The sequence below is a fragment of the Caretta caretta genome, chromosome 3 (genome assembly GCF_965140235.1).
Source record: "Caretta caretta isolate rCarCar2 chromosome 3, rCarCar1.hap1, whole genome shotgun sequence".
Lineage (NCBI taxonomy): Eukaryota > Metazoa > Chordata > Testudines > Cheloniidae > Caretta > Caretta caretta.
Window position 1 is genome coordinate 149,919,305 of NC_134208.1, and position 17,074 is coordinate 149,936,378.

The 17,074-nt window shown below is 49.2% G+C and overlaps 1 protein-coding gene across 4 annotated transcripts in view; it reads left to right on the top strand.

Moving 5' to 3' along the window:
* The window catches only part of SLC29A1 (solute carrier family 29 member 1 (Augustine blood group)), a 60,951-nt gene that overhangs the window by 8,063 nt on the left and 35,814 nt on the right, over positions 1 to 17,074 (top strand). The window contains exon 1 of one of the 4 annotated variants that reach the window (XM_075127023.1): positions 2,530 to 2,551. The exons of 2 other annotated variants lie outside the window; for them this stretch is intronic. The gene's annotated coding sequence lies outside the window, so the exon portion shown is untranslated. Of the gene's footprint in view, positions 1 to 2,529; positions 2,552 to 9,611; positions 9,678 to 17,074 lie in introns of those variants that run through there. One more of the 4 variants, XM_075127022.1, reaches the window with a different exon arrangement.

The following is a 17,074-nucleotide window of genomic DNA, read 5'->3' on the forward strand; positions in this document are numbered from 1 at the left end:
GGCTCAGAGAGGTCATGTGGCAGTTCATGAGAAGTATCTACCCACTCACCAGGAGGAGCTGGGCTGTGCCTGGTCCTGCTGCTGTCAGCTGGCTTGTTTGCTGCTGTGGTGAATTTGGTGGTGGTGAAATATGCAGGATTTCCTGGTCTGGAGCTGCAGACCTTTGTGGACAGGGATACACACACATACCCCCACTCCTCTGGACAATGTGCTCTGGCCCTATTCTGGAGGACCCCCTCCAATATGGGGGTCCCAGGCAGGGGATGGGCCGAGTGAAAGGGACAGTGCAGCCCAGTGGCACTAGCTGGGGCATTTCTCTCTGACTGGGCGGAGCTGTCACCATTTGCTGGGTGGTTGCTGTGAGACTGGGCCTTCCTGAGTCATGAGCACATTTCATGATCTGCAAAGTTTCATGAGGTGAAATTAATAGGCATCAGGTTTAAAACAAACAAAGCGAAGTATTTCTTCACACAATGCACAGCCTGCGGGACTCGTTGCTAAGGGATGTTGTGAAGGCCAAAACTATAACTGGGTTCAAAATAATTGGATAAGCTCATAGAGGATAGGTCCATCAATGGATGGACCTATTAGCCAGGATGGTCAGGGGTGCAACCCCATTCTGTGGGTGTCCTTAGCCTCTAAATGCTAGGACTGGACAACAGGGGATGGATCACTTGAAATTGCCCTGTTCTGTTCATTCCCTCTGAAGCATCTGGCACCAGCCACTGTCGCAGACAGGAAAGATACTGGACTAGACGGACCATTGGTCTGACCCAGAATGGACATTCTTATGTTCTTTAAGTCAGCAAGCCAGGGACTGGCAACCAGGGAGTGAATGAGTGAAATGCTAGGGAGAGAGAATCCTGTTCCCTCCCTATGGGCCTCTTGTTGGCCCCTCTGCACAGTCCAGAAAGCCACCTGTGATAGTCTTTAGCACAGAGCTGTTCTTTATCTGAGGGATTGAGATAAGGCTGTTCCCAACCCGGGATGGAAGGAGCTGCTAGCAGGGCCTTAAGACTGTGTCTCCTCGCTGCTGCAGCCTTTGCTGTGAACTGTGCCCAGCACACAACACTCCAGGACTTTACTCTCTCCCCCAGCAAGCCCTGTGGGATCACTCCACCAGGGCCCAGTACTCCCCGCACTGATGGGATAGGGAGCCATCTTCCTTTGTCCCGTGTACGAGGCCATGCACTCTCCTGGGGCGTGGAGGGGGAGGATTGTTCCTCTGACAGACCCTTCTGTCCAGGGCTTGGCAGGCTTTCATAACAACCTGCAGAGCCAGGCTGCAGTGTCTTCAGACCAGCTTCGTGGCCATGTCTAACTTTGTGAGTAGATCCATTAAAGTCAATGTGCTTAAAGTTAGGCATGGCCTTAAGCCATTCCCTGTTTCCGGGCCTGTGGTCTGTTGTATTGATTTTAAGGGCAATAAGAGATAAAAGTGTTGATTAGCCTTTGAACTCTTTGAACGTTAACTCTCAAATAAAAAACAAGTTCCTTAAACAAGCGCAAGAAAAAAGCTTTCATCCTGATCTGCTTCTTCTGTCTTGAGGGCTGGGAAAAATAAAATAAAATAAAACAAAACAAAAGAAGCTAAAATGTGGTGGGGAGACAAGATGTTTGGGTCTTTTTAAGTCTCTTTTTTAAAAAACCCAAAAGGAAAAAAGCGGGTGGTGTAGTTTATCTCTCACTATTTTGTCCACCAATTAGGCCTCATATTTGCTGCACTAATTTTAGTCTGTTGATTTCAGGAGTCATGTCTTTTTGTTGTTTATTTAATTTATTTTTAACAGTCCTTAAATCATATTAGTCAGCTTTTTTCTGTTTAGACTAATTGAGTTTGTCTGTCTGGTTTTCTTGCATTAGTTCATAACACTTAGCATTAAAAACTACTTGACCTATTTTCCGTAGTTAATTCCCAAGCAAGCAAACAGAGTTACAAATTGTTGTAACATCTTATAAACTTTTACATACTTTTTACATTTAAGCTTACAAATAAAGTAAATTTTTAAGCCCAATAATTATAACAGTTCTTATCTCTTCCTACTCAGCTGGTGCAGGCAAGTCCCTTTTGCAGTGCTTTGCTGGACTGCAGCATGGTTGAGTGCCAGCTAGCTCAGCCCAGTGCAGAGATCGTTGGTGGGTCGGTGGGTCGGGGATAGCAACAAAAAGATACAGTGAGGATGTTTGCCTGCCATGTGTTACTGCAGTCCCAACCTGGGTAGGTTGCCAGTTACTGTTTAATCAGCTTATTTGTATCCGGCTAGGAGGAGACAGGACACGTTCTTTGCTTGTCTATGAGGACTTTGCTACTTTGATTCATGCCTTTGCCACCTCAGGATTGGATTGTTGCATCACACTGCATCTTAAATCCCGGAAGAAGCTCGCGTTGCCCACTCAGTGGTGTATCTTGCCGGGAACACGTGCCATCAGTGCTCCAGGATGCATGCTGTGGATGTCTAGATGGAGTTTAAGACCAGGAAAGCCCCAGATGGCCCAGGAACTGCCTATTTGAGAGACTGCCTCTTCCCCGTGCCATATTGCTGCAATTGAGGTAGAGGCACTGTTCGGTATGAAACAGAGGGCAGGGGGCAAGGTATTCTCTGTATGGGCCCCTTGGCTTTGGAACTCTCTTCCCCCCGCCAGGGCCAAAATAGGCCAGGTCTGCTGACCTCAGGCTACACTGCAAGGGTCTTCTTTGGAGGGGGACTTTTGGAGGAGGGGGAAATTGCTCAGAGTGCTATATGGGGAGGGCTGGGTGCTTTCCCTCATTTCTCCTTTGCGGTAAGATTTGATCAGTTACGATTGGATGTTGCAGATTAATTCCTCCCTGTTTGTGATATGGTGTCATGGCACTGTACATATTGGCCTCCATGCAGTGTTCTTGCTTGGGAGCATGCTAACATGACTGAGATGATGGTAAAAATGTCAGGAGCTGCTGAGGCTGGGGAGCGCTCCAGCCATTTGGGGAATGTTTAACAATAGCTCAGCAACTGCTTAGATCTAAAGAGAAAACATTTTCTGAAGTATCACGTGTAAAATCTGCCTTCCCAAAACATGGATTAAGCATCTGTTTCCTCTGTTAGCTTAGACAGAAGATAAATACTGGAGAAAGAACGAGGACTTGTGGCACCTTAGAGACTAACAAATTTATTTGAGCATCAGCTTTCGTGGGCTAAAGCCCATTTCATCAGATGCATGCAGTGGAAAATACAGTAGGAAGATATAGATATATATACAGAGAACATGAAAAAATGGGGGTTGCAATACCAACTGTAACAAGAGTAATCGATTAAGGTGGGCTATTATCAGCAGGAGAAAAAAAAACTTTTGTAGTGATAATCAGGATGGCCCATTTCAAACAGTTGACAAGAAGGTGTGAGAAACAGTAGGGGGAAAATTAGCACGGGGAAATAGTTTTTAGTTTGTGCAGTGACTCATCCACTCCCAGTCTTTATTCAAGCCTAATTTAATGGTGTCCAGTTTGCAAATTCCAGTTCTGCAGTTTCTCGTTGGAGTCTGTTTTTGAAGTTTTTTTGTTGAATAATTGCGACTTTTAGGTCTGTAATTGAGTGTCCAGGGAGGTTGAAGTGTTCTCCGACTGGTTTTTGAATGTTATTATTCTTGACATCTGATTTGTGTCCATTTATTCTTTTGCGTAGAGACTGTCCAGTTTGGCCAATGTACATGGCAGAGGGGCACATGATGGCATATATCACATTGGTGGATGTGCAGGTGAAGGAGCCTCTGATAGTGTGGCTGATGTGATTAGGTCCTATGATGGTGTCCCTTGAATAGATATGTGGACAGAGTTGGCAATGGGCTTTGTTGCAAAGATAGGTTCCTGGGTTAGTGTTTTTGTTGTGTGGTGTGTGGTTGCTGGTGAGTATTTGCTTCAGGTTCGGGGGCTGTCTGTAAGCGAGGACTGGCCTGTCTCCCAAGATCTGTGAGAATGAGGGATCATCCTTCAGGATAGGTTGTAGATCCTTGATAATGCACTGGAGAGGTTTTAGTTGGGGGCTGAAGGTGACGGATAGTGGCATTCTGTTACTTTCTTTGTTGGGCCTGTCCTGTAGTAGGTGACTTCTGGGTACTCTTCTGGCTCTGTCAATCTGTTTCTTCACTTCAGCAGGTGGGTATTGTAGTTGTAAGAACACTTGATAGAGTTCTGGAAGGTGTTTGTCTCTGTCTGAGAGGTTGGAGCAAATGGGGTTGTATTGTAGAGCTTGGCTGTAGACAATGGATCGTGTGGTGTGGTCTGGATGAAAGCTGGAGGCATGTAGGTAAATATAGCGGTCAGTAGGTTTCCGGTATAGTGTGGTGTTTATGTGACCATCGTTTATTAGCGCTGTAGTGTCCAGGAAGTGGATCTCTTGTGTGGACTGGTCCAGGCTGAGGTTGATAGTGGGATGGAAATTGTTGAAATCATGGTGGAATTCTCCAAAGGCTTCTTTTCCATGAGTCCAGATGATGAAGATGTCATCAGTGTAGTGCAAGTAGAGTAGGGGCATTAGGGGACAAGAGCTGAGGAGGCGTCGTTCTAAGTCAGCCATAAAAATGTTGACATACTGTGGGGCCATGCGGGTACCCATAGAAGTGCCACTGACTTGAAGGTATATATTAAACCCAAATGTGAAATAGTTGTGGGTGAGGACAAAGTCCAGCCACCAGGTTTGCTGTGACATCATCGGGGACGCTGTTCCTGACGGCTTGTAGTCCATCTTTGTGTGGAATGTTGGTGTAGAGGGCTTCTACATCCATAGTGGCCAGGATGGTGTTTTCTGGAAGATCAACAATGGATTGTAGTTTCCTCAGGAAGTCATTAGTGTCTCAAAGATAGTTAGGAGTGCTGGTAGCATAGGGTCTGAGGAGAGAGTCTGCATAGCCAGACAATCCTGTTGTCAGGGATACTCAGGAGATCACTTAACCTTTTGGAGCTCTTGTTTCAGGCTGTGTGCAGACTCAGGCAGGCGACTGGGGCTGCACTGAAAGATTTTGTGCGTAACCATGGCAGCTAGAGACTGTATCTCTTTAAAATGAAGAGTAAGAGGCTGGAGCTTGAGTCTGTGGGGAGGGATAGCTCCATAGCTGCAGCATCTACAGGTAGTGTGGGTACAGCTTTCTCTGTTGCTGGGGCAGGTAGAGCTGTGTGCATTAGCAGCGAAGGGGAGAAGGTGTGGGAACACTGCTTACTACTGCAGGCCTTTTTGAATCCACTGTGTGTGTGATGCTGGAGAGGACCAGGTATCCCTGGCAGGGAAGCATGTTAGCCAGACCAAGCACCTGCAGGGCTGGTAGCTGGGATGTCAGTGTCAGTAGCTCCAAATCCCTGCCCATCCCCAAACACAGGTGGCTCAGTGACATGATTGGATGGGAAGCCCAGAACTCAGGTATGCTGTCAGTGTTACAGCCTTGCATTCCTGGTGGCAAAGCTGGGTCTGGGATGAGCTAAGGTCATGCCAGCCCCGAACCCAGACACTGATTTTGTTCTAGTGCTGCCAAGGAACGGGACATCTGATTGCAGCTGGGGAGGGTCGTCTCCCAGTCCTTTTCTCATCCTTTGGCTGTCAGGGCTGGCATTCAGCAGCTGGGACAAGCAGGTGATGAAAACACAGTGGTATAGTGCATCCTCCCAGGGGCAGTCTGGGTTCCTCTGGCACCCTGCTACCCTGGGGCCATGTGCCGGCTTGGCAGCCCCTGGAGTGCAAGGTGCAGGGAGTAGCTACACAGGAGTGTGGCGCTGGATTTTGAAGGAGCAGCGCTCAGTGGGAATGGCTCATTCCGATTTTTAAAGCTCTGTAAGTGTGCCCAGAAGCCGAGGTGATGGGCACATTCTTAGAAATCTGTAAGAAGCCCCCATTTCTGGGGAGCTCATAGGCAGGGAGACAGTACTGCCATGCCAGCTACAGCGGCACCACCGGCACATGGGTGCTGGAGGGCGCAGACAGCACAGCTGCAGGTGCCATAAAATAGGGCTGTGCATGCCGTCCTGTGGGTCAATGGGAGCGGGCATGGAGTCCTGAGCTGGGGAGAGCTGCCTTGGCGGGCAGGAATGGAGGTGCAGGGAGCTGTCCTGCAAGGGGAGCTACCATGCAGTCTCAGAGTGAGGGGGCCTCTGTGACAGCTCCCTCCCCCTGCGGAGGACTTGATCCTTCCCAGCTGTCCATCTCTCCCTCATTGTATTTGATGAGCCTGGCTGGCCTCCAGCAGCCACTCTCAGCAGAGAGCTCTGCTCCTTCTCAGCGCTCTGGCTCCAGCAGCCAAGGAGCTGGCATTCACGTGCAGGTTGCACTCGCTGAGCTGGTCTGTCAAGTCCGTGCTCTGCCAGTGCCCTGGGCGGGGGGCAGTGACGTGACCACTGGAATTCACTTGGGGCCTGACAGGCAAGGCGAAAAGGGCTTCCCTGTGGCTGAGGGGGCAGGGCCTGGGTAACGGGGTAAGGGTGATGAATGGGAGGTGGGCAGCTTCCAGCGGTTCATTCCCTCCGCACCTACCCCAGAGCAGCAGGAAGCTGGAAAACCCCATGGGCCCCATGTGAACAGGGGTCACTCCTGGAACCGCTCTGCGAACACAAGCCCACGTTATACGTAAGGAGTTCGCTGGGGTCTCACTCGGTCCCTCCCAGGTGATGTATACGGGATCTCCTTCCCCCTGCACCCTGCTGTGAGCGTGTAATGCCTGAGGAGTCAGCCATGTGGGCACTGGGCACACTCTGCTCTCAGCACCACAGCAGCAGAGCTGTCCAGCCTCCCCCGCTTGGTGAAGTGGAGCCATTAGGTTTCAGAGTAACAGCCGTGTTAGTCTGTATTCGCAAAAAGAAAAGGAGTACTTGTGGCACCTTAGAGACTAACCAATTTATTTGAGCATAAGTATGCATCCGATGAAGTGAGCTGTAGCTCATGAAAGCTTATGCTCAAATAAATTGGTTAGTCTCTAAGGTGCCACAAGTACTCCTTTTCTTGGAGCCATTAGGTGGTTAATTATTACAGTAGGAGGGAGTGAAGGTGTGGCCTGCACTGGAGGGGACAGGAGCTGGGAAGAAGGGAATGTTAGAAGTGGAGGAGTGGCAAAGGGAGTGAAGGGTGCTGAGGGGGACTAAAGAAGGAGGTGTTAGGGGTAGGGGGATTGCAGGAAAGAGAGGGGCTGGGGACGGAGGTACAGGAGAGGCTGCTGGCATGGGGAAGGGAAGTGGGGAAGAGGGACTGAAGAAGGAGCTACAGGAGAGGCTGCTGGCATGGGGGAGGGAGGTACAGGAGAGGCTGCTGGTGTGGGGGAGGGAAAGGGGGTTGGGGAGGGAGGTACAGGAGAGTCTGCTGGCGTGGGGGAGGGAAATGGGGAATGGGGGCTGGGGAGGGAGCTACAGGAGAGGCTGCTGGCATGGGGAAGGGAAATGGGGAAGGGGGACTGAAGAAGGAGCTACAGGAGAGGCTGCTGGCATGGGGGAGGGAGGTACAGGAGAGGCTGCTGGTGTGGGGGAGGGAAAGGGGGTTGGGGAGGGAGGTACAGGAGAGTCTGCTGGCGTGGGGGAGGGAAATGGGGAATGGGGGCTGGGGAGGGAGCTACAGGAGAGGCTGCTGGCATGGGGAAGGGAAGTGGGGAAGGGGGACTGAAGAAAGAGCTACAGGAGAGGCTGCTGGCTTGGGGGAGGGAGGTACAGGAGAGGCTGCTGGCATGGGGGAAGGAAAGGGGGTTGTGGAGGGAGCTACAGGAGAGGCTGCTGGCGTGGGGGAGGGAAGTGGGGAATGGGGGCTGGGGAAGGAGGTACAGGAGAGGCTGCTGGCGTGGGGAAGGGAAGTGGGGAAGGGGGACTGGGGAGGGAGCTACAGGAGAGGCTGCTGGCATGGGAGAAGGAGGTGGGAAAAGATCACTTACAAAGCTGGCCTGTCCAGGAGATGGCACCATAGACAGCACTCTTGGCAGGGGGGCAGTTGCTCCCCCATGGGCCTGTGAACTGGGTGGAGTGGAAAGCCCCCTACAGGCTGTGAGGGGGGGAAGCCATCAGCCTGTGCCCTGCTTCCTAAGAGAGCGAGTGGCCTTCCCCTCACATACATATAGGGGTGTCCTTCGGTCTAAATGAGTGTGGGAGGAGGGGTCTGGCCAGGAGCAAGGACTGTGTGACCCCAACAGTGTCAGCATTTAGGGGCCCTGCCTCCCAAAGCCTTTAACTCCCCCTCCTTCCCAGCTGTGCCAGACTGCCCTGGTGATTATACAGTGACCAGCAGCTCCCTGGAGCTGCAGTTTGGATTTAGCCTCATGTCATGCTAGTCCCACAGACCCAGCCCCCTCCCCCAGTCCACGGGGCACTAGACACCCCTGAGCCTGGCCCTGCTGTGGGGAGGCAGGTGGGCTGAGCTGCCCAAGGGGCCCCTCGCAGGGCTGCTGCCTGACTCACAGACAGTGTGGGTTTGTTTGTGCCCGCTGAGCCGGAAAGGCAGAGCCCACACCTCCGCTGCCCCTCCCAGGATAGCAGAGATGGCTAGAGTCCCACAAGGCCTCACCCAGAGGAGAGTGTCCGTGCCAGAGGGAAGGGACTAGGAGCTCAGGCCAGCATGGCAAGCACGGGGTTGGTATCGGTTAGTCTGTCTGAGCGCCCCGTCACTGGGCTTACTGCCTGGGGTGGCCTTCTGGGCACAATAGCCACTGTGACCCATTGCGTCTCCATATGCATCATCAGGGACTTAGAGGCACAAGCAGGCTGCCTTGTCTATGCTCCTGGGGGGCACAGAAAGTGCTATCAGCCCCCAGAGGGTATCTGGGACGCGGTGAGCAGCCCTATCCGCATGCGGGAGGGAGGGCGTCAAAACAGTTGCTCTGCTTTTAGGAAGGGAATCATACGTACAGGTGCGTTCTGTCATTCCCCAGCAGAGGGCAGTCATCACATGCATTTGCATGGCCACTGAGCCCTGTGAAAATAGTTATTAGTTCTGACCCCTTCTACTGGAGCCAGGGCTGGGTCTAGGCCCCCACAATACAGCATGGACCTGACCCTGCCTGGCTCTTAGCTAGGAGCTGTGCAGTGATGGGGGAGCCAGTGATAAAAGTATGAAAGGGAAACATGCGGGCTGTGTCTAGAGGACCTTCCCGGCACTTAGCTGTGAATTACCTCCCCAGAGAAGGAGGCCCTAGGCTGGACAGAGCCCTGGGGGATGTGCTGTAGGGCCTAATCCTGCCTTGCCCTCCTTGGGAGGGATTAGGTGGAATCTACTAAGGCATCTCCCATCTCTGACTTCTCTGCTGATTTGAAGCCTCACTTTTATCCACAGCCTGCTCTAGGCAGCTGCTTCTAGCAAAAGCTTATTGGAGAGACAATTGGAGTGGAACTGGACTGGCTTATGGCAGCTGGGCAGCCAGAATTCTCACCTGCTATCAGCAGCTTGTGCTGCAGCTTCTCAGCATTCAGCTAAAATAAATCTGTAGCCCTTGAGATTGTGAAGGAAAAACTTCAAATCATGACACAAATGTCAGCAATGCCTAAGTCTGCAGAGAGCCTGATACAGGTGCTCTAGGACATGTGAACTGCCCCCATTCTTCTCTGTGAGGTGTTAATTATGATCAAGGTGAGGATCGGATCGTGTAAATGTCAGCCTTGTTAACTATTTCACTTCAGGTTGAATCATGCAAGAAAGGAGAGGGAAGATCACACTGAAGATCTGCACAGTCCACTATGAGTGATGATGCCAGTGAGTAGAACTCAAGCTGTGGGCAGAGCTTGGGAGAGGACTGTGACATACTCTTCCCTGGAAACAAACCAGCCCGCAAAAAGAAACCAAGTTAGTTTCCCAGCTGTCCTGCCACCTCTTTCTCACTTTCTGTTCAAACACACAAGGGCCAACCTCTGCTTTGAGCTGTCATCCTCTGTCAAGGGGCTATTCAGTCAGCCAGCCAGCTCCCCCTGGCTCTTTCCCACGAAACCTCTAAGCTTTCACGTAATAGATGTGATGGTGGATTTGCCATGCCCATAGATCTCTGACCCAGCCTGGCAAAGTGAGGAGGTAAAAATAAAATAATGCATCACCCCTGCTCTGCACCCCATCCCCAGAACCTAAGGACACACCAGGCGGCTGCTGTTGTTTCTTCGGTTGGTGTTTTTTAATAGAGACACTCATATTGTTTATTTTTGTCTACAAATGAATCATCAGCAGATGTTAAAGTCACATTTTTAACCTAATTGCTAGGCCCCAGCTTGTGGGTTTATTTCCCATTGTCAGTAACTGGCTGGCAATTGAAATAGTTCCAGCGCCACTTGGGACAGCTGATTAAAACACACATGCCCCCTTCCCCTTTTTGATAAGAACAGCAGTGAAAAGGCAGTCATTTCCTGCATCTGTAGGGACATGCAGAGTGGGATTCTGCTCCAGATGCACCCTTTCATCATGGCTGTGCCCTCAGCCCCACTCCTTGCCACCCGCCACCCCTCTCTGTTTTTAATAAACTCTCTGTCGGTTTCTCAGCAGCTCCTGATTCTCAGCACTATTCATAGCTGGTGATTTAAGGGGCTGCTTCCAGCTTTGAGATGGGAAACATCTGTTACACCACTCAACCCATTTCTCCCAGAGCCAGGGCAAGGCTAGCATGTTCCAGTTTCAGGATCAGGGCAGGGGCCGCTGCTGCAAACTAGTGTGTGATCCACTACAAGGCTCCACAGCTGTGCAGGGCTTCAAGGAGGCAGCTGCCCTACACTGGATGTGGTAAGTGAGCGCTCTAGCCCATCCAGCAGCTCTGTCCCCGCTACTGTCCTCCCTACTGCAGCATGGCCTGCTCTGCAGTGCACAACAGATGGTTGGTTAAGACCAGGTGTGCTTGGGAGACTAGATTCTGGGTCTCATGACTGGTAGTGAGGGATTAGCTTAGCAAGCTGGCTCCAGGTGTGCTAAGAGGGCCTGCGGGCCAGCGAGGGTTTCCCCAGTCCCAAGGATGCAGACCATGGCAGATGACTTGCATGGCTAGTTTTATGGTCTTGTTTTTGTGTTAATGAGACACTAATGACACAAGTCCTGTGCTTCTGCCTTTGCTCCTATAGAGCCCTTTGCAGCAGGGTGACCTCTTGGCATCCTGCCCATAGCTGCCAGGCCTGGGGAGCTTAGAACAGGAAATCCACTTGGAGAAAACCCTGAATGGATTTGGTGACAACAGGTGCCAGGTTGATCTCTGCAGACGGGTGGCCTCTACACACAGAGCCAGGGACTTGCCCAGGCCAGTGTAGTGGTCCTCAGCCCTGCTGTGCAGGGACCCTCTCTAGACAGGAGCTCCATCTTAGTGGTTCCTTGGCCTCTGCTGAGACTGCCAGCAAGTGGGCCAATAAGTGCCAAAAGTGATGGTGGTTTTTGTGTCATGGACACACGTCCCCCAGGAACTGGGCTGAGAATCCACCAACTCACATAGTTCACACGTGGGCCCTCGAACATCTGTCAGAAGAGGACAACTGAGTCACTGCTGACCGGAGCTGTAACTGGAATAAGCAGTAGCCTAGAGGATAAAGGCTCCTTGCCCCCAGACTCCTATGCTCTCCAGTACCTTCTAAACTGAGCTCTGTTTTGGAACAAAATGATGGAGGGGTGACCCCAGGACCTCTTGGTGCCAACTGGCAAAGGGCATGGGAACGCATAAGAGTTACAGGCTTGTGATTCCTCATTTGTAGGTGTCTATAGATCCTTGTCTCTGCTGCTCTTGTCTATACAGGGAAGGGGTGCTAGGCAGCCCCAGACTGTGTTACAACAGCAATACTAGATTTTGCCTGTGCATTAGGGAGCAAACAGTACTTCACTAGCAAGCAAAGTCTAGTAGCTAAAGCCGTTTGGAAGTCCAGATGCTTTTCCAGGCTCAGTAAGGGAATATTGTCATGTTATTAAAGCGGGAGACTGATACTTTAGAACTCCTGGGCTATGTTTCCAGTTCTGCCACTGACTCATTTGTGTGAGATTGGGCAAGACGTTTTAATCTCTCTGCACTTCAGTTTCTCCATCTGTAACCCCAGGATAGTGCTCGTACTCTACATGTTGTGGAAGGGTTGTGAGGGATAGTTAATGAATGATTGTAAAGTATTTCAGATCTCCAGACAAAAGGTTCTGTATGGGTGCAAAGTGTAAAGGATTCTAAACAGACTGAGATCATACAAATATTGACCAGCTCTAGGGCCCTAGAAATCAAATATTGGCCCAGGGGAAAAAAATAGACCCTGAGATTATCTGGTGTATTGCCCAATGCCTAGGGCAAATCCCATTTTCTGCTGCTGCCCTCGAAGACAGGTGTTTGTTTTTTTCCCTTTGGGTTTTGTTACTTAAGTAGAAGACACTGAATGGCTGAAAACAAATGAAGCTTTTGTTAAACTTTTTGCAGGAAATGGGATGTGTAAAAGGAGATCATGTAGCACATTTTTTATGGATTTTAAAAGAAATAACTGAAGGGGAAGGATACAAATGGCCCATTTGTGAGGAGTTTTCTGTCCATCGCTCCACACTTTGGAAAGTTTCAGAAGCTCCAGTGGGCTGCATCATGGTTCTGGTGCAAGTGGGGTTGGCTTGTAGCTGTGCCACCCTAGAAACAGTGCAGGGGGAGGTCTTAGAGAGGAACAGCGTCCTCTTTGCTTCCCCCTTGCTCCAGAATTGTTGCTGGCCTGTAGCAGAAGCAAACTGTGATGACACCATGAGGGTTCAGCTGTGTTAATGAGAACATTACAGGGGCTGGAGCCAATGCACTGCCCTGCCCCATCCATCAGGTCAGGAAGGAGTAGTGGGCACACAGCCCCCAGTTATGCCTGTGTATCTTCCCTAGGGAGGCTATGCAGGGATATAAGGGGGGCTCTTACTTCCCCTTAGACTCCAAGGCAGCAATTGTAATCCAGAACACAGTTTAGCTCACTGTGCGGTAGCTATAATTTGTAAAGTTCTCAGTGCTGATTTCTGCACAAAGCCCTGGTTTTCTCCAGGATTGAGCAAAGGTATCTTAGGTTACTGTGGGTGTTTGTTCCTGCCAAATAGCTTAGACGCAGTGCTGTGATGGCGCGTGAATCTTTCTTTTTTTTTTTTTTTTTTGGTCAGTGACTGAGATATTATTGGAAAGATATTTGGCAAGACTGTAGCTGCTCAAGTGGGGGCTCCTAGCTGCATGTGGATTAGGTGGAGTCACAGGATACAGGGTGATTCATCTGCCTTGTAATGAAAACCCTTCCACATGAACTGCAAGTCACTAATTACACTTCAGATCCAGGGCTACTTAACAGAATTAGCGTCACCTTCAAACGCACTCCTGTCTTGCGCTGTGATGTGAGTTACACAACAAAGGCAGACGTGTTCGTAAATATCATTGAGTGGATGCTGCCCTGAAATGACTTTCAATTCACCTAATTGAGTGAAGCCTGCTTCAGTTCTGCCTTTGGCAGTTGCCAGAAGTTGTTGTTTGCTAGGTGGAGTTTAAAGAAGTAGCCCAAGCATTTGGATTTCCATTCTTGGGTAAGTTCTCATAACAACATTGACTTGCCTACCTGCCTTGCAGTGCTGTTGTAGCTGTGTCGAGTCCAGGATATCAGAGAGACAAGTTGGGTGAGGTAATATCTTTTATTGGACCAACTTCTGTTGGTGAGAGAGACAAGCTTTTGAGCCACACAGAGCTCTACTTCAGGTGTAAGCTCGAAAGCTTGTCTCTCTCTCCAACAGAAGTTGGTCCAATAAAAGATATTACCTCACCCAAGGCCCTGCTCCTGCAATTGGATCCACAGGGGCCAAGGGTTTGCCTGAACAGATCCAGTTGCAGGATCAGGGCCTCTGTGTGCATACAGTACTTTGAAAATAAAAACTGCTATGTCCTTCTGTCATTTCCTACATTCTGCTGGGCTTGTGTCTTCTGGTGGCCACTGATGGCTGCTGTGCGATTTGGCACTAATGGATTTTAAGCTTAGAGACTCTACTGAAGGGAAATTTATTCCTGTGCTTGGAAGCTCCGGCGTCTCTTGCAGAGGTCTGTGAATGAATTAGATGATGTCTGTCGAGTACTTTGAAGCTTGAAAGCACTAAATACTATGTTGATTGTGAACCCTTTGGGGAACACAGTGGGATATAAACGTCCGGTCCTGAAGTAGAAACTTCCTATGACATCCTCCCAGATGGAGGTGGTGTCTCCCTTCCCCTTGCATTCTGACTGTCCACATCCCTGAGAGCACTCGCTTCCTGAAATTACAGGGGCACAAATAACAGCTTTGTGGATGACTTGCTCAGAGAGTTTGTGGAATCTACAGCAGATTGTTACCTTGGATTTTTGCTTCAGTTTACATTTCTGAGCCCTGAGTGCAGAGGTCTCAAGAGGACATGCGGGGCCTGATCTTCAGAGGGGCTGAGCACCCATAGACTTCAGTGAGACCTTCTGGTGTGTCTCAGACCCATTGCGCTTGAAACAGAAGGCATATTAAGTTAGAGATCATTAACTCTTAGGTTTGCTGAAGCACAGGGGCAAGTCTCTGTCTGATCTTGTTTGTTTCTGTTGGCCTCTGAGTCTTATTTTAGGTTCTGTCTGTCTTTACTCCTACAGTAAGATTTTTCCCTGACAGAGTTCCCATCACTCAAGACATGTCAATTTAGAGGGGAGAAAGCTCTGAGAAGTAGGCTATAGGACAGGCTCCATACACTTCTGGCAAGATGGGCCTGAATTCTGCAGCATGACCCCTTGATTCTGCAACATTCTGATGTAGCAGATGGGAGATTCGTTAAGAGCTTCATTTACATGACAAAAGAAGGCTTTGAATGACTTTGATTTGAAATGAATAATACCCTCAGATCAGCAGCCCCTGTGTTGTTTATGTTGATATTCAGTCTCAGAGTCAGTGCCTCATTGAGGTGAATGGGGTGGTTCATCCCTCTCCGAGCTATTGTTTCCGGCTGTTTGCAGACTCAGGCGTCACTGCTTTGGTTACATTTGGATCATATTTTCAAGGCTTTTTTGCAACTGTAAGGGCTACAAACATTTTCTTTTTTTAAATTAAAGTGCAATGCTGGAGCATGATTCTTCAACCAGGGTTGGATTCTGGAACATATTCCACAGCTGCAGAAGTCTGACTACAGAGAGTAATCTTGCCCTGGGATATGGAGAGGCTGGGATCTACTGGAGGTTTTTCCATCTTTAATTTCTGTCACCATCTGAAGCTGACGAAAAGTCAGACGGGTTTTTTGTGTGTGTCTTAATAACATAAGATGGTTGCAATAGGAGGGATTTTGGGTAAGCAGTTGCAGTTTCCGTTTCCTGCCATTGCTGTTGGTTCTGGGTTCTTGTGACCACTGTTCCCTCTAAGCTGTGTGCATGTGCGCACGCACACAGATCCTAACCCCCCCACACACAGTGAAACACCGCGCACACAAAAATTTTCACAGAAGCACAAAAATTTTCACAGAAGAAATTTTTTTGCGCACATGGCCTGTCAAAAATTAGAGGGAACGTTGCTTGTGACCTCATTGTCTAGTTGAGTTACACATAGGAAGGGGTGCTGTGTACTGAGAGCATATGATTACATTTGTGTGCTAATTTCCAGGGCACAAGCAGAGGTTGCTTTTAGTATAACGGTGTGTTTAGAGCCAATCTAATCAGTTTAATCACTGTATGTCAGCTGGAAATATGACTGATTGTGTTTGCTCTGATCAATGGTTGGCTTGGACTGGTTTGTGGTGAGACAAAGTAACTGACTTCTCTGATGCGTCCCCTATAAGATTTGATTTTTTTTAAAAAAAATCTAGATCTCACGGTTGCGAAGGTGACCCCAGTGGCAGGCCATCTTAGGGCTTGTCTACACTACCTGCTGGATCAGCAGTATAGACGCGATAAATCAATCGCTGAGCACCCTCCAGTTGACTCCGGTACTCCACCAGAATGAGAAGTGCAAGCGGAGTCAATGGGAAAGCATCAGCTGTCGACTTACCGCAGTGAAGACACTGCCGTAAGTAGATCTAAGTACGTCGACTTCAGCTACGCTATTCACGTAGTTGAAGTTGCGTATCTTAGATCGACCCCACTCGGTAGTGTAGACAAGCCCTAAGTCTGCAGACAGGTGACTTGAAACAAACTTATAGATTAGATTGGCTCCTAGCTCTTTAGGAGTAATGACTGCCCTATGGATATGGGGTTAACCCTAATGATGATTGAATACAAGTATCTCTCTCTTGTGCATCCTGTAGGGTCAACCCCTACAATGGCAAAGAAAGAGGTGGACAAATTGGAAAGAGCCCAGAGGAGAGGGGGAAAAAAAATTGGTCAAAGGTTTGGAAAACCTGACTTATGTGGAAAGTTAAAAAACTTGGGCATGTTTAGTCTTGATAAAAGAAGATTGAGGGGGGACCTGGTAACAGTCTTCAAATATGTTAAGGGCTGTTAACAAGAGCACCTGTCCTCTTTATCTCCTTGACCTACCTGAAGGTAGGACAAGAAGTGCTTGACTTAATCTGCAGCAAGGGAGATTTAGGCTGGATAATAGGAAAAAGCTTTCTAACTATAAGGGTAGTTAAACTCTGTATTAGGTTTCCAAGTGAGGCTGTGGAATCCCCATTACTGGAGGTTTTTTAATAACAGGTTAGACAAACACCTGTCGGGGAGGGTCTGGGTATACTTGGTCCTGCCTCAACACAGGGGGTGGACTGGATGATCTCTTGAGCTCCCTTCCCCTACACGTCTATGATTCTATAATGCATTTAGATTAGGTACTAAGTAGTGGTATTTCTAATGGGGATGGCTAACTCAGTTTAGGAATATACTTTTTTTCTAGTTTAGACGTACCCTACGGGGCAAGCCTCAGCAGAACGGCCTTGCCTAGACTAGGTTTATGATGTGATGTTCACTTGCTGAAGTCTGACCTACACATATTTGGGTGGGGGCTGTGTTTTGTTTTACTAATATAGTTACACTGGTGCAACCCCTCCTGTGGATGTAGTTATGTTGGTGTAAAGGTGCCTTTTACCAGTATAGCTTATTCCCATAAGGAAGGGGAATACCTATCCTGGTCTGAAGCACATTTGTACACATATAACTGTGTCACACTAGGAGGTTGCACTGCACTGACTGTACCAGTATAGGTAAAGTTAGGTAAACCTTTAGTCTCTCCGCC